Genomic DNA, 21,940 nt, shown 5'->3' with positions numbered 1-21,940 from the left:
TTAAAATCGATTTCAAAGTTCTACTTTCGCTGTAGAAATTTTAGGTCCACGTTATGTAGTTTGACTATTGTCAATTAAATCGAATGCTTTGTATTGCATGCGCTCCACGTTTTTCATTTTCAATTTCATAGATTGTTTATAATGACTTTTGCTAAAATTTCAAAATCAAAAGTTATCAAAACAAATTCTATGGGACTGAGAAGTATTATTTTCTACTTTTTAGTCCATTTATAAAAGCGTTGTATATTAAAAAGTTTTTATTATATTATTATTTTTTTTCCCTAATACTGTTGTGCATTTCTTTTCATATAAAAATCATCTTTATAATAAAAATCATAATTTAACCGTTAGAATTGGATTTCTATTTTTTTTCAAATGTAATAGTTATTTTTTTTTTAAATATTTTTGATCATATTCTAATCTTTATTATCAGATTTTATTTCTTTGATCACAAAAGATTTATAACGGTTAAAAAGATAGATTCTTTGTTATCGAAAGAATAAAAATCCAAAACGATTTTGCTGCCCATCACTGATTCAAAATTAAAATTCTTGATATTTGACGGGTTTTTTCGGTTCCTAACATAAAGTACACCCGTAATTTCTTTTATATGGAAAAAGTCCTGATATGGTCAGCAAAGAGAAATAAAAATAAAGGCAAATTTTTAGCCACTTGAAACTTGTACTTTGTCGTATAAATTCAAAAGCAAGTTTGTTACGCTTTCACGCTTTAACTATACAACCGATCATCATAAAATGTACACTGGTGTCATTTAGCCCAACTTAAAATATAGGACAGCTTTAATCACGATAAGGCAAGGGGGCGTGGCACTTCCCATACAAATGGAATTTTTCATACTGCATACACTCAGCGAAGCGGGTGAGGAAAAGCTAGTGGGCTAAAAAACTACAAACCTAACATTTTCTACATAGAAATTCTGAAAAAAAAGTTAGAAATTTTGCATAAAATTTATTTATTTTTTTTGCAGAGTTTAAAATGTGGATTTATGTGGTGCGTGCTATGTGTATAATAAGCCAGACTTGTATAAATATATAAAAAACATTAGGCAAACAAAAAAAAAAATATAGCAAAATCTGTTCAAAATGTCAATAACTTAATTAGTTGACCACAACTGTGTATGCATGCAACACATGTGTGCTTTATAATAAATACTTGTAGGCATATGTAAGTATGTATGCACGTACATGTATGTATGTACTTCATACTGCCATTGATATTTATTTGTTTACCTTTTGCTTGTCGCACTGATTATCTTTGATTTGAGTTGCATTTCGTTTCGCTTTTATGCGTGAAAGTCGTAAAAATGCGTGCGACCTACATTCAAGTTCAAGTTTGGCGTTCGGTGCTGAGGCTGCTACTGTCGTCGTCACGGCTATTGCTCAGGCGGCTACTTCTGCTGCTTCTGCTGCAACTGTTGCATTCAATAACGCCAAGTGCATTCGACAGCAAGTCTGCTGTGTGACAATGATATTTGGTAAGGCGATGTAAAAAAAAAAAACCATAAGTATGCGATACGAAAAAAATAAAAAATAAAAATATAAGTAATTGAAAAAGATCGTAAAATAATAGCTGCATACTGAATAATAATAGATGAATGTTTTCAACTGCTTACTAATACACTCGAATATTTGCTTGTATGTATTTATGTACCACTCTGCTGTACTACAAGCCCATAATCTCATTTGGTGCCGCCGGGCAGGTGGCGGTGGTCTTCTTCGCTACGGTTATAAAAACAACATTTTTTTATTTATTATAAATTTTTTATTTTTTCTTCAACTTAGTGCTTCTGCTGCACACATACACTGCACATACATACATATCCATTGAATGAAGCCGTGAAAACATGTAAGATAAACACGTACAAGCAACATAAAATAACATCCATGGCATTTTTTTATGTTGATATCCGAAAAGCGAAATCGTCATGAATGAAATTTGTGAAAAAGCAAAGAAAGAAATATTAATGAGCCGATAAACACATACGAATACATAGATATGTATGTAGGTAAATATATATACATATTAGTGTCTAACCTTTTCCTGTTAAATTGTTCTATACATAAATGCATATTCCGAAAATTCTGTTGAAGTGCAAAAGCTAAAAAATACAATATAATGTTCAGGCTTCTTCCCTTAATTTTCCAGATATTTGCAATGACTTCATTAGAAGTATGATCTATCCTAGGGGTTTCCAAGCTTTTAACACAATGGAACCCTTACTAAATACTTTCCATTTTATGGAACCCCACATCAAATTACTAAAAATCAAAGGCACTTCAATTGAAATATGAATAAAAATGTTTACTAGAAGTAGTATACATACTTTAAATTTGAATGTTAAGAATGAAATTGTTTTACTGTTATTAAAAATTGCTTTATAGTTCGATGTTATGTCTGAAAGCTGTATGCGAATTTCGGGGCTAGCGTCCAATTTCGACCTGAATTTGTTTTTAGTATAAGTGTCAGCTAAAACCCCTGTTTCACAAGGATACGTTGTGATAGAAGGAAGCAAAGTTGAAATAGCCTTTTTAGCTACTTCATGGTATTCACTCCTAATACTAACCCAAAACTGGTTCTAAGACACAGACTTAAATGTGCGTTTCGATGTCGAATTATTCTGAATGAATGCTTCATGAATGGATTTTGTACCCACCATCTGAAAAATAATGTGACAAAGATCTGAGGAGATTGATTTACCAAGTGCCCTGTTATGACGTTTCACATTTCAATTGGTAATTCAACGCTTTTCTTGTAGAAAGTTTTATAAAAGTGGAAAAAATTCAGCACGCTCTTTTTTTTCCACACAAGTAATCCAGAAATTAAATTTTCTTTCAAAGGTTTATATTTTGTCTCTCGTTAAAAATGTGGCTGGTGATTTTCCCTGCAAAAATGCAGTAATTTAACTATCTTTCCAAAAGTGTTATAAGCCGAATAATAATAATAGTTTCACCGAGCTTCTCCTCCGATTTGTGGTGTGCGTCTTGATGTTGTTACAAAAATGGAGGCACCTAAAACTTTACGCCGCCTTCGAAAGGCTAATGGTTTTTATGAGAAGCTGTTTCATGGCAGAAATTCACCCGACGGTTTGCCATTGCCTGCCAAGGGGCGAACAGTATTAAGAAAAGATGTTTTTTCCTTGTATATGAAACTCAAACCGACTGCCGACCGCCGCGCTTTTTACCGAATTAAAAAATTAAAATTTCATGGAAAAATTATTAATTTCATGGAACCCACTTTATGAAGCTCTGGTCTATCCAACTTCTGGTGGTGCAAATCGACCAGAGTGAAACACATTTTTTCTTATGAAATTTGCTAGCGTTAAAGTAGAAATCGAATAAAATTCGAGATTGAGTTTCAGATACGCGCTTTTCAGGAATAATTTAAACTTACTTTCTCGTTTTAAGTACAAAAAAAATGAAATAAAATGTTTTAATTTGGCATTCTTTTCCGTTTGAGTGCCGCATAGCTCTACGATAATAATGTGAATTTACCGAAATCACTTACTAAATAAAAGTAGTCTCAAAATTCTTTTCCACAAGCATAATTACCATTTAATTATCAAATAAGTATTCTTCCGAAGTTCATTTATGTTTGTGAATTCTCGTACATCCGCACTAATTTGGGCTCAAAGGTTTGCCCTTTTTTAACTATTCTTTTCGCCGGGTCATTCCGGTGTGAGTCTCGTGAAAAGCCACGCACATACAAACATACAAACATATGTATATATTTACTATGTTTTTAGTTTTGATAGGATCATGGAGGGGAATGGAGACTATACTTCCAACAACAAAGTTTACTTACCCTTTGCTAACAATATCAAACAACAAACAAGCAGCTCATTCGCACTAAATTAAATTTATGCTAAAAAAATCATTTGCGTTTAGGTCATTTACCTCGCAGCTTTTCTGTGTTTCTTTTTAATTTAATATGTTTTTTTTTAGATTTGAATTTTCAGCTTTTTCCATTGTTTTAGATTTTCAGTGTTTTTGTTTTCTATCTTCAGTGCCTGCAGTGTAACTACTTTTTTTAATTTTTATTTAAAAAATTTTTTTCGTTTTCAGTTGCAGTTGACGCGTTGGCCGCGGTTGATTTTGGTGTTGTCATCATCACAGTCGGTGCTGTTTGTTGGCCTAAGAAGCTTTTCAGTATTTGCTGTTAGTCTATTTGTATTGGTTGCTCATAGTGATGATGGTGGCAGTAGTGCTGGTAGTTAACGTGACCGCGTTAGTTTCAGTGGTTACTAATTGTTGATTATACCTTTGATGTACGTTTGTCTGTTTGGTGAGTTGATTTGGTTACGCGCATTGCATGGTGGTTGATTGCTGACGGTCGTTGCCTGCAATGGTTAGTGTTGGTTTTTTTTTGGTTTTTTGTAGTGGTGGTAGTGAAATTAGTGCCGGCAATTACAGCGTTGTGCATTTGAGCATAACAGCTAATATGCAAACAGAAATATTTAGTAGCCATAAGTTTTTATGTTATTTTTTCAAAGGTTTTGCATTTCAATCTGAAGGTACGAGCTTGAAATACGTGCATACATATATTTTTGTATGTATCTGTTGTCATGATGGCAGGAACATTTTTGGTAGAGAAATGTTAGTAACGACGTTTTTATTGCAATATAAGCTTTCGTGGTTTTAAATTGACCGGATTTTGGTTGGAGTGGTATTTTATTAAAAAAACAAAGTGTTATTACTCGTTTAATCTCTCTAAAACTACTTGCTATTAAGTGCAAATTCTGATGAAGTCAGTGGGTTGAGTTGACAATGAAATTAAAATTTTATATTAGAAAAAAAGGTATATTAGCGGGATCATAACAAAGCAACACATCACGGGTTTAAATATTGGGTTTCTAATGGCCACTTGTTGCCCGTACATCATTTTGTGACTTTCTGAGTTTGCGATTTTTTTTCTATTCTTTTTTTCTATGGTTCCTTTGCTGGAATCCATTTGCCTTGTTGAAGGTTTGACAGACCGCTTGAGGGAAATTTAAACAAAAATTAAAAATCAAACAGCTTGCATGATGTGTGATGAATTTCTACAATTTTACAAGGTCATTTTAAGAGGTAAAACCAAAAGTGAAAAAAAAACGGCAAAGAAAATAAATGCTCACTGAGGCTTATCGAAATTTAAGCAGCATAATCTCTGTTCGCACTTGTTGTGGGCCGGAAGAAAATGAACTAGCTATGATTGTGTGATGTAGGGGAAAATAAAATTGCTGTTTTGGTATAATAGTTTTTTAAATTTTATTTTTCGTAGATTTGATTTCCATTTGGTAGACTTTGCAAGACGATTTTTTGGACTTCATTAAATTCAAAGAAAGGGCAATTATAAGTCGAATAAGGGTAACATATTAAAAAAAAATCTTTTGCATAAAGATTTGAAGTGTTCCCACGTCCTACCCTACGTAACCGAAACAACGCAGATTCAGATATGGCCAAGGACTGTCACTCCAGCATCATTCCTAAAAAGCTCTTTGGGGAATTCGTATGTTGTTACAACAACAACAACTTGTCAAATAATAATTTAAATTTGCGAGTTAATTTGAACTATTAGGAAAGGAGCGTTCAAAAAATTTTTAGTGAGAAAAAACTTGTGACATTTTTAAGGCAATATCTCAATGCCTGATTCCGATTGACTTTTTTTGAACTCAATTAAGAACCGTTAAGAGGGTTCTACAGAGACTGCAACATATATTAAACAAATGGATCAACACTTTCGAATCAAGCGCTCTTAATTGCTGCGTGTGGCTCAGCGTTGCCATAATATTTTCACTTTAGAGGATGGAATTAATTTTAGCCAGGGGGCAGTGCTTATTAGAAATAGTTCCCTGCTAGTCACACCGGGCTCATCACAGCCCGATGCTAAAAATATGTGTGTCGGAGAAAAGCTGTTCATAAGTCCAAATTTCAGTTTCCATAATTTAAGGCTGAAATCTTTTCCCAAAGAGTTTATACTTGAAAGGTTTACTCCCGGAAGAATTTAAATCCGCTGGGAGAAACTTTCTGAAATGATTTAAAATGGGGCTGATAATAGTCAATCTCGGATTTTCAACGTTTTTAAAGCTTCCTCTTCTTGGAGCACAATTTTAGGGGCGAAGGTGATACAATTTTCATTGCAATCAAGAACGGAATTTCTTAACCCTGCCTTTCTTTAAGTACAGTTTCAAAATATGGTGATTTTTCTTTGAAAACGGCCTTCTTCAAATTTTGTGTGGACATTTTGGTAGAACAAATATTTTTGATGTAGCTATACTGTGGGGAAATGAAAAGTAGGTTTGGCAAGCTGCACTGGGTTTCAAGAGTTCTAAAGACTGATTTACTTATTATATCTGATAAGAGCTCCGTAAGCAAAGCGAAGGAGATTTAGTGCTAATCATAAGGAATTTCGAATTTTCGAGAATAAAAAACAGTTTGTCGTTAGTACTTACGTATGTATAATAATACTAAAAGAAAAACAATAGTCACAGCGTATTTTGCAATAAGCGCAAAGATGCGAAGCGCTTCTTCTAAGTATACGCTATTTAAGTAAGTATTTCAATTCCAGCGCTGTCATGCAAGAAACAGTAACCAAATATTAAAATGAAAAAGTAAAGAATATCTTTAAGGAAAACCTGTGCCGTCAGTCATTAGCTGGCTGCATGCAAGTAAACAAATGAAAAACACTTGCCACAAGAAAAAACAACAATAAAAACAATAGTTGGCTACCGCTGCTGCTGGGAACATAAGCTTGTTTTCTAGCTTCAGCCAACAGAAATGCTACTAATAGCTGCTGCACCATGCCGCCATTCGGTTGCTAAGCTTATAGCCGTCAGACCGCCAGCTAGCAAAACTTAGGTGTGGGAATATTTTTAGCGGCAGTCGCCACCACAATGACTCGACGACACCGAAAGACCCGGCTGGCTACTAAGCAGATTCGCTCTGGCTAGTTGCTAAGGAACTAAGTGTTTTTATTGTTGTTGTTGCACTTGTTGTAATTTTTAGTTTTTTTCTTCGTAATGTATTTGGGTTTTTACTATTGTTGCAAATAATAATAAAAGTTCAATAGCACTGCAACATGCAATACACATGTCACGCCGCAAAATGTGGCATGCTGCATTGGTGTTGTTGATAGTTAAGCTGGAGCTAGAGCTATGCGTTTAATGTTGTTGTTGACGGCAGCCTTAAGCGTTCGTGGGTTATGCATGAGCAAGTACTTTGCCGATGGAAATTTGAATTGGTTAAGTGACCGAAAAAAAAAATAAAATACTCTACTGGGTTGGGCTGCCGGCAGCTGGGTAGTTAAGGAAAATATTGCAAACATTGATTCATGGCCGTGACGTAGCTGCATTCTCGTAGTTTGTATGTATGTGAGTGTGAGTACCTAGGAAGGAAGGCATGTATGTTTAGTGAGTTTAGTTTCCTACCGATTTAAATACTCTGTCGTGCATTCATTACTCATTTATTTAGCTATTTTATTGCATGTTTGTGCTAATCATGCAAATATTTAACTATGTGGGTGCTTCCTCCATATTTGTTTGATCAAAATTGATAAGTTGCATGAAACACTTGATTAACGGTTTGTGATGCTATTCCATGTAAATAGTAGCTGTACGTCTTAATGGTGAGAGATGCGTGGATGATAAATATGAGAGAATAGAACTTAATTACGGTTTCGAAAGTTTTTTATTCTACGATTGCGTTGCAGCTGAGCCAGAAAAGTGCTCGGGTGTCAATTTTAGTATTCTTCTAGTTGACCCTTTAATATCAAATTTTGTTTCCACTTTGCCTAATGCAATAACATTTTTTATTGTCTTCTAAAGTTATAACGCACATTTTAACGAAGTAACGGTACTCTCCCCACGATGGATGAATTACTTAATATTCCGTGCTGGTTTGTAGTAAAACCACAAAATTAATTAGAGAACAATTCAAAACAGTTTAAATCTCCGCATTAATTAAAAAATTTAATTTGCAGCATTTTTTTCATGAAATATCGGGTAAAAAATAATATTCCTAAACGCATCAACTCTGGGCACGCTTTGGAAAAAACTAGCGAACAAATTTAAAAAAATATTGCTTGAAGTTTTCTAATGGATGTATTGCCAAGTAATTGTCATCAACATTTTTTTTTTAATTTCGTCGTCGAATTTTACTACTTTTGACCACAGTCGCGAAACTGTGCGGCGCCTTTTCCCAATACCCTAAAGTCAGCAATATGATTGCGATAAAATTATCTATGAACGCTTAGAGCCGCTGTTGGGCAGAATTTCATTCCACTCGCTGCACCAAAAGCAGCAGAGATTCTTTCAATGCCATGCTACTTAACAAGGGCTGGTCATTAGACCAACGCTTCACATGAGAATATGGGTCGGATTACAGCCGTATTTAAAAGTCCACCAAGAAATTTCTCGCTGGATTTTAAATGTTTAGTCTGCAATTAAGTGTGTGGTTCAGAGCAAGTCCAAGATATTTCAAGCCGTAAAAATGAGCTTGTCTTAATTGCAAAGAGTATCTATGGTCCAGGAATGTGTGTCCAATGTCCACTTTTAATGCCCGTAAATGTATATTAAAACCAGGTTCTTCATCGCATGCCTATCCTTATCACCATCATTGTCATTTACTGATCACCATAGCTATTTACATCACATTTAATATTTTATCGTTTTTTTTTTTGTTATCTAATAATGAGGTTATCGATGTTATATCAATATTTGATTTACGAAAAGCGCCGCCGTATACCCAGGAAGCAACTTAAACAGCGTTGCACAAATATATTTTCGCGACTCATGTCCATGCAAGCAATCATAGTAAGTACTTACTACATTAAATCAACTTTTATCGTGCCCATCAAAACACATGTAATAGTGTGTCAGACTGAAGAGTTTGAAAAGTGTGCGAGTCTTTCCCATTGAGCGAAATGAAAATGCCACAATAATACAGTCGCTACAAATTTTTCATTTACGTAATGAGAGGGGCATGCACATTCACCAAGCTGTCCCCCCACATACATATGTATGTGCGCATAGATATCCTATCGCCTTTACAGACACGTACAATCGATATTGCACAAGCACAAGCCACAAGCCACCACAGCTGGCCGTTGAAGAGGGTGGATAACGAAAGACTTAAGCAACAAACTTTAAAAGAGTGACAAACAAGCCTTCCATTCCACATACATACATACATACATGCATAGCAATTCAACTGTGTGGCTTTAGCGTTGGTGTGAGGGCGCGAACGTAACGAAATGGCTGCAAACTACTGTGGCAATAAAGTAATTGACTTCAATTGCAACAAACTCAATAAGTACTTGTGTCCAGATGCCGGCCAGACCGGTGAGACCCAAAGCATGCGGCGGCTGTGACACGCAATCAGCTGCACCGGGGGGGGGAGTGAAGTTTGTTGTTGTTGTTGTGCCTATGATAATTTTTATAGGTGGCTAGGTAAGTAGTTGGTTGCAAGCAGGCATTTAGTTAGATGTGAATTTCTGGTGGCGAGGTGATTGTTTGTGGCTGCACCTATCGCCAACTAAGCGACACACAATCAATTTTACGAGCATTGGAATAGCTACAATAAACAACTAAAATATTAACTAGCTTAAGTTTATTTATAAATTTCATTTCGATTTTGGAGAAAATAAGAGTTCAATTCGATGCCGTAACAACTAACAGCTTGGTTGGCTGGCGCTGCATTTTAGGTGTGAAACAGCTAAACTACACTGGGTACTGGGCGTATATATGTATGTATATTAATTTGTAGAATAAAGAATTGTAACAGCAACGAGCAACAAGTTTGCAACAACATTTGCAATGTGCCGCAACTGTCCCACCAAACCGCAGGCAGTCAGTCCAATGGCCTACCAAACAGGGAACTACTTAGGAGCACTCGTCACTCCAGCCTAGTTGGCCGGCTGCTCGACTGCGCTTCTAGCTGCCTAGCTTCTACGATCGCACAGAATATTTAGTCTGACAAATGCATGGGCGCATTCCTGGACACAGCCACGCCAAAACTTGATTTTGCGCATAATTTTTCATTTCTTGAGAGGCGATCAGCGGCAGTACGTAGAAGCTGTGGTAGAAAAACATTAAAAATAAGTGCTATAGAGTTTGCAGCTGCGCACAAGAGAAGGTCATTTGCCCAGCGAAAATATGCAGTAGATAGCTGCTAGAGCTGAATTTTTTGTGTTTGCTGATGCTGCGCGTGTGTCTACCGCGTAGATATGCACGGAATAATATTTATGTGCATAAATTGAAAATTTCCAACTCGATTTAGAAAAGCCTCATAGCTGCCTTTGAAAAATTCTGCTTGTTTCTATTCAAATCCTCAGGCACAAAAGGAGGCAGGGCTGTGTGAGTGCAAGCTTTTGGCTAAACTTGTGCGAGAATGCAAATTAAAAATCAGCAAAATAACTAACAACAAGCTAGAAGAGATATCCGAAGGCGAAAATAACAAAAAAAAAATAGCAACTAAGAATAAATTTCTACGGCGAACAGTAGCGTGGAAAGATTTTAAGTATTTAGTATGTAGTTGTACATACATATGTACCTATGTATTTATGTACATATATATGTAAACTAAGCAGTGTAAATATGTAGGTATGAGTGGTTTAATTCGAATATTTATACTATCTGATTGAAGAAATATATGTATCGAAAAATGGCACACCAGATGGCATATATGTACGTATGTAGCTTGGAACTGAAGTCATTGATTGGAAATTTTTTTGTTTTAAATTTTTGAAAACTGTAGCGTAAAATTTGTGAAACAACACATGTAAGGTGAGACATTAACAACTAATTCGGCAGCTGCAATAAAACAAAGAGCGAGCGAGAAATCCGTTTGGCAACTGCAAATAAAAAATTTAATTAAAACTGCAGCAAATTAGAATTGGCATAGCTGTTATAAAAACTGCAGCTGCGTTGAAAATAAAAGCCAACACTACTTTGCCTATTGGTTAGTGGGTTTCTCACGTGACGATTGTAAGAAAAATGGAATAACTTCTTAAATTTTGAATTATAAAATAACTAAACCAGCTAAATCTTAATAATGAACTATGAAATAAATTGTGTTAATACAATTCTAATTGCGGTTTTTTTTAATTTGATAAGTAATGAACTATGGCAAGAAACACCCAACGAAATTATCTCCGGCATAGTAAAAGATGGGTACATATAAAAAAAAGAGCCAGCGTCGGACCACAGACGTCTTGTAGGCTAAATGATATCCTCTATAGCATTGTCTCTGAGATTTACTTTCCCGAAGCTTTAGTTTATAACCCCTTTATTATCGATAAGGGTGCCAAAATACTCTGCATTACGCAATATCAGCGCTTTCCAATCGGCTTAATCGGCCTCACAAACCTTTCTAAACACAACTAAGCTAAACTTTTCTTAAAGCTTTTTTCGCTTAGGGGCCCCTTGTTGCATTCTCCACATTGGTTAGTACTCTTTTAATATGCTTCTCTGACGCCTGATATGGATACACGCTGGCTACTGTAGCGCTCCTTAATTTTGGTAGGCTTGAGGTGGTTCGAATGAATTTTGCTCGCAGGTGTAGCACCCTAAAATCTTCCAACAAACAAAGCCAGATCTCCTTTTTCTTTTGTGGTATATGTCGTGGAGGCCACCTGGAATTAGCAGACGGGATGGTTGGACTTACCCACAAAGGACGAGCCAGTTTTACGTTTTTTAGATGTCAATGTACTTTCACCTTTCGAAAACTCATTGCTGTTGTTAACTTTGTTGTTAGTTGGTATGCGAGAAGGATGCCAATTCGGAGGCACTGTATAGATCTCAAAGTTACTTATGAGATCAGCGCTCAGAGCCAGACCAGATGCAAAGCTTGACCAACCAAGTAATAGCGAGAGTGTTAGAATGCAATCTGAGAGCCGCCAGGAAATTATTTGATGGAAGGAAGTCACTGTATTAGCCTGTAAGGTACTTCCGAAAATTTCATTGGCTTTCATTTGACACACTCCGTATTACGATTGTTCAATTGGTTTGTAAGATAAACGTGATTAAGTGGAACCACTATTATTTAAGCTAAACAACGGTAAATTGCAAATATTTCGAAAACGTATCCATAGAAAAAAAAATAAACTCTATTTTCGGAATCAACGAGCAATTCTACATAGGAATTGGATAGTGGCATCCATAGAACATTTTTACTGTAAACCTATAAATGTTTTCTCTCATTCGAAGAGAGTGCATTAGGCCCATTATTCTTGCAGTCATTAAAGTAAGTGAAATGCTTACTGCCATAGCCAACTTCTTTTAATATTAAAATGAAAAGTGTAGAATAAAAGACTTTTGCTATCCACATGTTAAACATTTCCTACTGGGCTAATTTGTATTACCTAAACTCCACTTTATCATCACACATACCATTAGTTGCACTTTGGCTGCAATTCTTTGGCGGCATTTATAGATTTTTTAACGCAGCTGGCCTGCTGGCTGACTGCTTGACTGGCTGTTTAATACGCTCCTTGTAAAATGCTTGTAAGACCTCAACAGTGTCTGCGTCTGGGTCTACTACATTCAACCACATGTTTTTGCATTTTTTGCCCACAACAGCAGTTGATGTGGCGATCTTCGTAGGTTGGTAGGCCAGTCGGCCTGTTGACTGTTGAGTGTGTTTGTTGGTTGGGCATTCGACAAACGCCGAGTCTGATAGCTGGCTGGCCGGCCAGCTAGTTTCTGGGTGTACTGGTTTTCAAAGTTGGCTCAGCAATTGTTCGCACAAAATTTAGTTTTGCACATTTTATCGTTGCATTGCTGCATTTCTGTTGTTGTTGTTATTGTTTTTTCTTATTTTTGTAGTTGCGCAGATTAAAAGAACGTGTGTGTGTACGCGTCGCCAGACTGAGATGGTCAGCAGTTGGCGGTTGTCTGTTGGCTGTTGGCTGGCTTGTTTTCTTGTTGGTCTGGCACCTCAGCGAAAGGGGGAAACAAAATGCGACGAATTATTAACCCATCAAGATTTATCTATTCCATATGATTGATTCGACTATTCAGTGGCGATTTATAAGCGATTGCGGCTATAACAAATTTACTCAGTCAGTCAGCGATCAACATTGGTGCTTACTTATCGATTGGGTGATTATTGATTGCTCGATAATTGATTTGGAAAAGGCGAGCAAATGCATACGTCCATGCGAATAAAATTTTTTCAATGCAGTTAAATTTTGCTGGAGAAAAATTAAATATTTTCTTGTTATGCAACGTGTGAACACTAAATTTGATGCGGTTGATATGTAAATGAATTTGTTAGAGGAGTGAAATGTTAGCTGTTAGATAATTTTAAGCTATATGCCAACGGACTTAGACAATGTTTTTTTATATGAGTCAAGATTGTAAAGTAGGTAGTAGGTGATTATGGTATACTAGTCAACACTATTAGATCAATAAGATCATTTCGATTCTGTACTAAGATAACCTTAGTTCAGAAATATTAAAAAAGAAGTTTGCCAACGAAAATTCAGATTAAATTCATTAACCCAGTACATAATTTCGGGAGCTAGAACCCTTCCAAAAGGCCTTCTTTAGAGTCAAGAGCCCTTCTACTCTGCATTCCTTTCTCTTTAATTTCTTGCATGGAGTGGCACAAATTGAAGGCCTTCTGCTTTTGGAAGCCCTTCTACGAGTTGCTTTTGCAGGACATATTTCAGAATGCCTTTTGGGGGAGCTCTCATAAAGCTGGTCCTTTAATTCATAAAAATCATACTTTTTTAAGGTGTTTATTTAAAGTTCATATCAAAATTGATTGTTAGCAATCTAAAATGCATACTTAAACTCATTTGCAATGATAAATAACACAAACTTACACACTCACTTAAATTGTAAATAGAAAAGGCTCTTCTAGAAGTCATACAGGGAAGCCACTTTTCCAACCCTTCTTGGATAGGCCTTTTAGAATCGCTTCACTTAAGAAGGCCTACCTAAATTGTCTTCTGGGAAATTAATGCTTTTAAATGATATGCGCAACGTCTGCTAAAGCTCATCAAATAAAGCGGAGCGATGTCTGCAAAGCGTACACATGCAGATATGGAATGAAAAAAAAATATTAAATACCGCGAAAGATTATTCTGAATGTACGCATATGAACATACACTAAATTCGTGCAAATGTATTTTCATATATGTACATATGTATTCACACATATATTTATGATTATATGACCACAAGCCAAGCAGCGGGTTAATAGTGATTTGAGTATTTCTCAGTCATAGCTCCAGTCGCTTACCAGGATGCAAAGCAATTAAGAGAGGTAATTAAAATATAATTACAGATTTAGTTGTATGTGTGCACCAATTTGTGAAGAGGATCCCTGCTGCATGAAGCAACTCGTTTCAAATTTTCAATTTGCCTAGGTTAAATATTTAGTTCGGATATAAATTAAACCTACCAGTAGTTTTGAACCAAAATCGAACTAGTCTAAGGTAACGCATAGGTGGTTAAAACCTATCGTAAAGGCGCTACAGTGGAATTGATATCCATTGCCTGCGGTGGCATCGCTTTGTTAGAGTCACTAGTTGCTTGGATGCGAAAGAGATTTATCGTCAACTAGACGTGGTTACAAATGCACTTGAAGTGAACCAGATCAAAAATAACTGGACATTTTTGCTACAGGGTTATTGTAGGCTCGTAAGGTAATTAAACATGCATACATATGTACAAACATACATACTTGTTTATATACATACATAAATTGCGTTTTGTAACAATTACAGCTGCAGTTTTGGAGATCAACATGGCGAAATAGTATGTTTGACTTTCCTTCGATGTTCAGATTTATGTGAGCTGCCTCCAAAAATTTTAAACGTTTTTAATCAACTAATTGTATTTATAAAAAACTAGATTTTTTTTTTAGGTATTTTCAAATTGGCCCAACTCACGTAAATCTTAATATTTTTCCAAAATATTTTTTGGCGGATGTCTTTAAATATAATACATGTTATAATTCCGGTGGAAAACTCGCAACTTCTTTTGGTGAGATACCCTAATGTATGTGCATTAGATAGTAAATAATAATAAATTTTATTATAAATTAAAATAAATAATTTTATAATTCCGATGGAAGATCAACATCATGATTTTTCAATTAAGTATTGCACCCTAATGTACATATGTGTATATAGATATCTAACTGGTAGAATCCCTGTGCGGTTTTCATGAATTGTATTTTTGGGTTTCGGCAACAAAGCCACCGCGGTGTGGGTTAGGTTAAGTCCTTGTGAAACGCCGCGAGCCGATTATGAATGCGTCTAATGTTAGTGCCTTTAAACTCCTCAGATTTAGTCTCACAAAGGCTGGGCAGTCTAATGCCAAAAGCATAGAGGCCTACCAGAGCCCTTACCAATAGCTAGAACTAAGACTTTGCAGGCGTAAGAAGCTCTCCTCTAACCGACCTATCCACCCTTGCCTTTCGTTGGCAAGTCATCAGCCCTTCGGTACCTAACCTTTAGAAGTTCAACGTCACAAATTTGAAGACAGCGGGAACAATTAGTTTTTTTTTTTACTTTAGCTTGTAGTATGGAAATTGAGATGTTACAAAATGCACTAAATTAATTTAATGACGAAAATTCATACCAGATTTATAGCACACACGCACACCCGTAGTGGTTTGAATTTGTCGAAAATAGTTTCGCTATTTTTAGTTTTTTCCTGCAGGGAATAGCATGCAAATTTAGACACATAAAAAAGACACACAGACATGTGTACATGTGTAAATGTCCGTAATAAATCGTTTCGTTTCACTTTACCTCATTTATAGGATGATTAAAAAGTTGGGAAAAGGCATTTGAAAAGTGCAACAACCAACAAACTCCATTACTCTTTGGCACTCTTCCACTGAACTACTGCAGCGGTTTAATGTTTTTTAAGCACATTGTGTTCGAAGGCACATACATACATGCATACATATGTATGTACATAGACATTTGTGAGCTAGTTTGCTGTGCGCTGAGCCCCGCTCACTAGGAACGAGCTGGCGTTTGATCGCTGCCTCACAAGTGGTCCATGCATTTGTCCAATTTTTCTTGTTACTTTTCTTTTACGACTGCCTACTTTAATTACCCACTATTCCATTTTAATTGTTTTTCTTCTTAACATACACACACATGTACATATACATATATGTACATATGTATGTATGAAAGCATCTATGAATGTAAATATGTTTAATGGAAATTTTGTGAATGCCAATGAAATTAACTAACATTACAACAGCTAGAAGAATTATTAAGTTAAAGTGGAAATTTTGGGGAATTCTCTAAACTGTCCAGTTATTCAGAATGTTTTGCACCAAATTTCGATATTAGATACACACAGTATCCAAACGATAGGAACTTTTTTTTATTGTCAGTCGTCCACCTCCAAGCATAATTCTAGTATTAAACAGAAGGTAAGACGAATATATTAACTACTGACAATGTCATTAGAAATGCATATAGGTACTATGTTTGTATGTACATACATGTATGTGGGTCAAGGGTAGATCCTCTGCCCGTATCAATTTTGATTCAAATGCGGTATGTGATGGCTCATGCAAATGCTCATTTCGATTAGTTTTGAATGTTTTCATTTAATACTGATACTCAGAAGGTGAGGCGAAGATATATTATTTATTAGAGAAATCATAAATTATACCGACCTAATGATGAGCACCTCGTTTTTATGTTGTGTTGTTTGATTCCTTTTGTGTGTAGTATTTTAGCGACAACATACCAAAGTGCATTTTTTTTCTCACAAACGTCAACAAATATCAAACAACGCAATTTGTAATAAGCGTTTTTGGTGCTGGATGTCAGTAACTGTCTAACAACTATATATGTACATGCATGCATACATAACTACAACAGCATAAAAATGTTGGCGCACGACCTTGGTTTTAGCCGCAAATGCCTCCAAAGGTGACGACCTCGATTTTGTATTATTTTACTCGTACTTACACATATTTTGTGTTAAAATTAAAGTATGTACAAACAAAATCATACATACATACCTACATATGTATGTTGCATGAAGTTATGAGTTGGAAAATACATATGAATTGCGAGTTACAAATAGCATGTAAATATGTACATCCGTATGTATGTTTTTTTTTTTAATGAAATGAATGCATGCTTTTAAAGTTTGTATATACACAAGGCAATCCACAAATAGTAATGCAAATATTTAGTATAAATTGTCTCTGGGGCGCATTATTATTGCTAAAATTAAAAAAAAAAAATATACACGAGAAATGCCTTAAAACGTTGGCCATTCCATATATGTAAATTCAAAAGGAGTAATGAATCGAGCATGGACCGTCAATCGCTCTAAAAGATCAGAAATGAAGGCTCCCAGAAGGCCTCTACTTAGTACTTTTTTCGACTGGGCTACATGGGCATTTCCGAGAAATAGTCAACCAAAAACGCAAAAAAATGTGTTGAGAGAAATATACTTTGCTGAATTTATTCTGAGTGTTTAATACATTTTGTTAACTTCGTTAATTTCTCTTCAAAGATGTTTATAAAAAATATAAAGCGTAACAATAAAAACTGGTTAAAATGTCGAATTTTTTATTTAATTTTTTTTGTTCCTTGAGTGTACATTAGGGTGGTCCCTAAATATATCAACATCTAAGTTTTGTGTGGAGCTCCGCTTTAATTCGTTCTACGTACAAAATAAAGAAATCCACGAAAATTTCAAAATTTTAAAATAATTTTTAAGGTACTAGGGTTAAAAAAAATTGAGATTAAGAAAAAGCCGCACAAATTACATTTTGGCCCGATCAACAAAAGTCGACGTAATGCCTGTTCATGTAGTAAATAGTTTTCAAAAATTATCAAAAACTATCAAGTTTTGGTGTTCATGTACCCAAAAAAAAACTTGCAAAGTAGGGAAATTGACAAGAAAATTCGTAAAAATTTTTACAGGGTCTTACTGGAAAGTGGGTAAAAAAACACAACTAATTTTTACATGCACGAACCTGTATTTTAACTGTCTTTTCAACGAAGTACTCGTTTTATTGATCGGACCTGAAAGTTCAGCAAACAAAAGCTTTTAAATGCCCATAGAAAAAAAAATATGTTTTGACCTCAGGATGTCCAAACTAACTCTCCCCTATGCACGTATTTGTTAGTATTTTTCAATGTTATTATTTGTAAGCCAATGTTATTTACAGCTTAGGGAAAATTAAAAAAATGCGGCACGCATTCCGAAAAAACTTAAAAAAAATTACAGTTTTTGGAGCTTAGTATTGCATTATGCAACCATTTGACATGAATGACTATGAATTTATATGAATAATTTTGAATAATGTGTACAATTTATCAGATTTCCATTTTTTCAAAACTTCATAAACTTTTTCGCAAAATTTTGAAATTTACGCGGATGCCATTATTTTGTAAGTAGAACAAAATAAATGGTGCCCCCCATACAAACATTAGATGTTTATATTTTAAGGACCACCCTAGGGTGCATAAGGGTGTACATAAGTAGTTGCCTTGATTCACATCAACAAAAACAAGTAATAGAAAATAAATTGCCTGAACAACAATTCACTAACTTCAATACATAATTTTCATAATAAAGTTGTCTTCAATTAAGTAAAGAAATAATATAGGAAAATGGCGCTTACCTCGCTTGTTTAAAAAGCGTGAAATTGCCTTCAACAGTTAGTGCAGAAAAATCCGGCAAAACGACAAAGCTGACAAACGATTGTTTTGATTCTGCAAATATTTGTTGAGCCAACAGGTGCATTTACAAACATACATACACATTTATTTACACATTGCAATTTATTATACGTGCATGGGCATGTACATATGTTAACTACATATGTAAGTATGCAAGTTCTACACACATAAGTATGTATGTTTGTACATATGTATATTTTTTAAAAAGAGTTCTAATTAATTATTTTGCGTTTTAATGTTTTTGTTCAGAAGCAACCCACCAAAAGTTAACTCAGTGTTCTTATTTTTTACCTTTATTGCATTTTGCAATCTTTTTTACTATTGCCACTCGAATTCCAAAAATTAGTCTCAGTCCACTTGCAAGCATTTTATTGCACACTTTGATGTGGCGCGGTGCGCGGTAATCAATGGCTTTTTCGCCTTTAATGACTGTTGCACAGCAAGTTTGCAAATTTTTGATGCACTTCAATTCTATAGCCTTTTAGTGCGACTTTTGGTGGCTGCCGTTTTAACAGCTTGTTACTCTTGAAATCGCCGTCACTTTGCTGCACAAAACCGACTTTTTAAAAAAATCACATGTATGCATATGTTTGTATATATTCACGTTCTAAAAGCATTCTAAGTATTTAATTCAATAGTTTTTCGCATAAAATGATGTGATTTTCTGTTGTTTTTTTTTTGCACCTGACTTTTCAGCTTAACCCAATTTCGCAATGAAAATTGTTAATTACATATTTTGCTTTGTTTTTAAATACATACATATCTATTCTCTTTTATCATTCACCTTTGTTATTTTAATTATTTCCGCAACATCGTCAAAATATTTGCTATTTGCAGCAATGTGCGTTCGATGGTGGCGTTCGATACGCTTCGTTTACATTGAAATCCACCACAGCTTTTGTTTGGTGTTTAATGTTGTTTGGGGTAAATATGTATGTACGATTATTTCACTGCTGGTTGCAACAGAACAGACACATCACAATTTGCTATGCTGCTGTTGTCGTTGGTGTTGTTTTCGTTGTATTTTGTCATGTATTACTCTTGTTATACATATGTATGTTTGTATGTACATATATATGCATGTACATGCTAATGTAAATTTGGTTATATTTTCCGCCAACCGAATTTCCACCTGCGATTGCGTTGAAATGTAACCGTCAACTGAACACTGAGCCAGAAAAGCGAATGAGCTGAGCTTGTGGCCTTAGCTTGTACCAACTTCAGCACCGACATCAACAGCGAAGCTGGAGCTGAGCTCGGGTTACATTGGGCGGCCCGAGCAGCAGCTATGTATGTACATACGCGTTGTCGCCAAACAGCATTTCAACCACCACCAAATCGCTGGCGTGGATGGTATCACAAAAAATACTCTCAGACCATTGAGGTATTCTTCGTTTGACCATCTATAGTTCTCTTCGTTCTGCAATTCACAATGTTGGTCACTTCCCATTTGGCTTTTCTCTACTCATATTCAAGCCGGCACAAAAAACAAAACGCATAGACATTCCTCATCAACGATGAGCTTTGCTTTGGGCCTTTGAAGACATACCTCGTACTCGTGTACGGTACGTATTTATTTCCACTTTAGCTTTTTTTTAAGTTATTTTTGGTCATCAATTGCACCTTTAATGCACTTCTCGGAATTTATATTTTCTAAGCTCTTTCATTCCAATACATGTAAGGTTGTAAATATTTAGGTGATTTTAATTTTTGGTTCATATATTTTGAAAACCATTCACTCCTTATTTGAACCCCTAATTTAGGGCTTGTTGGCATCCTAACAAGTTTTTCATTAATCTTCATTAAATTTACGATTTAAAAAAAATTTAAGATATCATGTTCTGGCTTTGAGATTTAGCATGTCCGTTTTAATCTCTTTTAAATCCGCACGATTTATGAATAAACCTAAGCAGATTTTTGGGTGTCAAAGAACTCAGGCGTTCGTCTCTCAACACATCGCGGCCAAATGTCGCATACCTAATTCTTGCAAAGGCGGAGCAGAAGCACAAAAAATGTTCCACTGTCTCATCCCCTTCAAGACAGGATGGGCAAATGGAGTTGTCATGTCCGCCTATCACAGTCAGGTGTTTGTGCCACATGAAGTGACCAGTCAGCAGTCCAAAAAGATGTCGTAGACCGCGTAGTCCATGGCCTTGAAGACTGCAAATACCTCAGCCTGCAAAACCGAAGCATACTCTCCAAGAGAAAGGCGAAGCTTATCCTATTAAATTCGACAAAGACGCCAAACCCTGAGCCAGAGTCAGTTTTGGGGCCATCAGACAATGTGTGAGTCCGGGCTCAGTGCTGGTATTAAACCAGCGGACACTAGGTCGCCGTGGCTTTTATCACAGGAATTCGCGCTGGCCTTCAATTCTTTCGTAAGTCACATAAGTTTCTGATAAAAAACGCCTCACTTCCCTCTTCAGTTTCCTATATCGGTACTACATTTATTTCTCGCATTGCGCCCGATCAAATCGTCGCTACCATGTCAAAGTATCGAATGTGCGAAAATGCCTTGTCAATTACAATACCTTGCGCATGCGTTTAGAATGATACGCAAGTTGGCAAATCGTCCAGTTTCGAGTCTTCTTGGAAGCAGAGAATACTGTCTTTAACAAAGTATCGAATTCCACACCTTTTCCTAATGACAACAACATTTTTTAAAACAGGTTTTCGTTCTCCTAAAAAGTTCCCATTTTCGCATTCGATAGTTTGACATGATAGCGACGATATCTTGGCCCTGTACGTATCTTTTTTTCCGTTTGTATATATGTATGTACATATCGGTTTTATAAGAGAGCAGGAGTGAAAGTCGATGTTGAGCTTTATTTGTATTTTTGGACGCACATTTTTAGAGAAGTGTGCATATCTCGGCTGCAATTAGATGGTGGTCCGAGTCGATGTTCCCTTTTGATTGAAATCACCAAGTACCATAAGAAAGAGGTCTTTGGACACCTCGCTCTGCTTTTCCATTGGAAAGGGTGCGTCCGCTGAGTTCAAATAATTAGAGGCTCGAAAGTAGTGATCATATAAATTTTGGAGGTTTAATCAAAGTTTCCAGTTAAGAACGTTTTATAACTTCGAGAAAGTTTTCAAATCAAATACATTTGTTTTTTACAGCAAATAGTTTTTAATTTATTAGTAGTGGTTGCCAAAGCTACAAATCTGCTTACCGCTAATTTGAGCCTCACTCAAGATTCTCGGATTATCTGTACAACCAGGGCTTCGGAGCGGAGAGGAGCAAAGTAGCAAGGTGCAAAGG

The 21,940-nt window shown here is 35.7% G+C and overlaps 2 protein-coding genes across 2 annotated transcripts in view; one reads left to right on the top strand and one right to left on the bottom strand.

Moving 5' to 3' along the window:
• Positions 1 to 18,798, bottom strand: part of LOC118733008 (putative mediator of RNA polymerase II transcription subunit 26) — a gene marked incomplete in the record, with an annotated part of 166,166 nt that extends 147,368 nt beyond the window's left edge. Inside the window, 1 exon segment of the mRNA XM_036462157.1 lies at positions 18,621 to 18,798.
• The window catches only part of LOC118733009 (ER degradation-enhancing alpha-mannosidase-like protein 2), a 108,615-nt gene that overhangs the window by 74,672 nt on the left and 12,003 nt on the right, over positions 1 to 21,940 (top strand).

The sequence above is a fragment of the Rhagoletis pomonella genome, unplaced genomic scaffold (assembly GCF_013731165.1).
Source record: "Rhagoletis pomonella isolate Grant_MI unplaced genomic scaffold, Rhpom_1.0 Rhpom_scaffold_00002, whole genome shotgun sequence".
Classification (NCBI taxonomy): domain Eukaryota; kingdom Metazoa; phylum Arthropoda; class Insecta; order Diptera; family Tephritidae; genus Rhagoletis; species Rhagoletis pomonella.
Note: the sequence above shows the minus strand (reverse complement) of the source record. Positions and strands in the feature narration are given on the sequence as shown.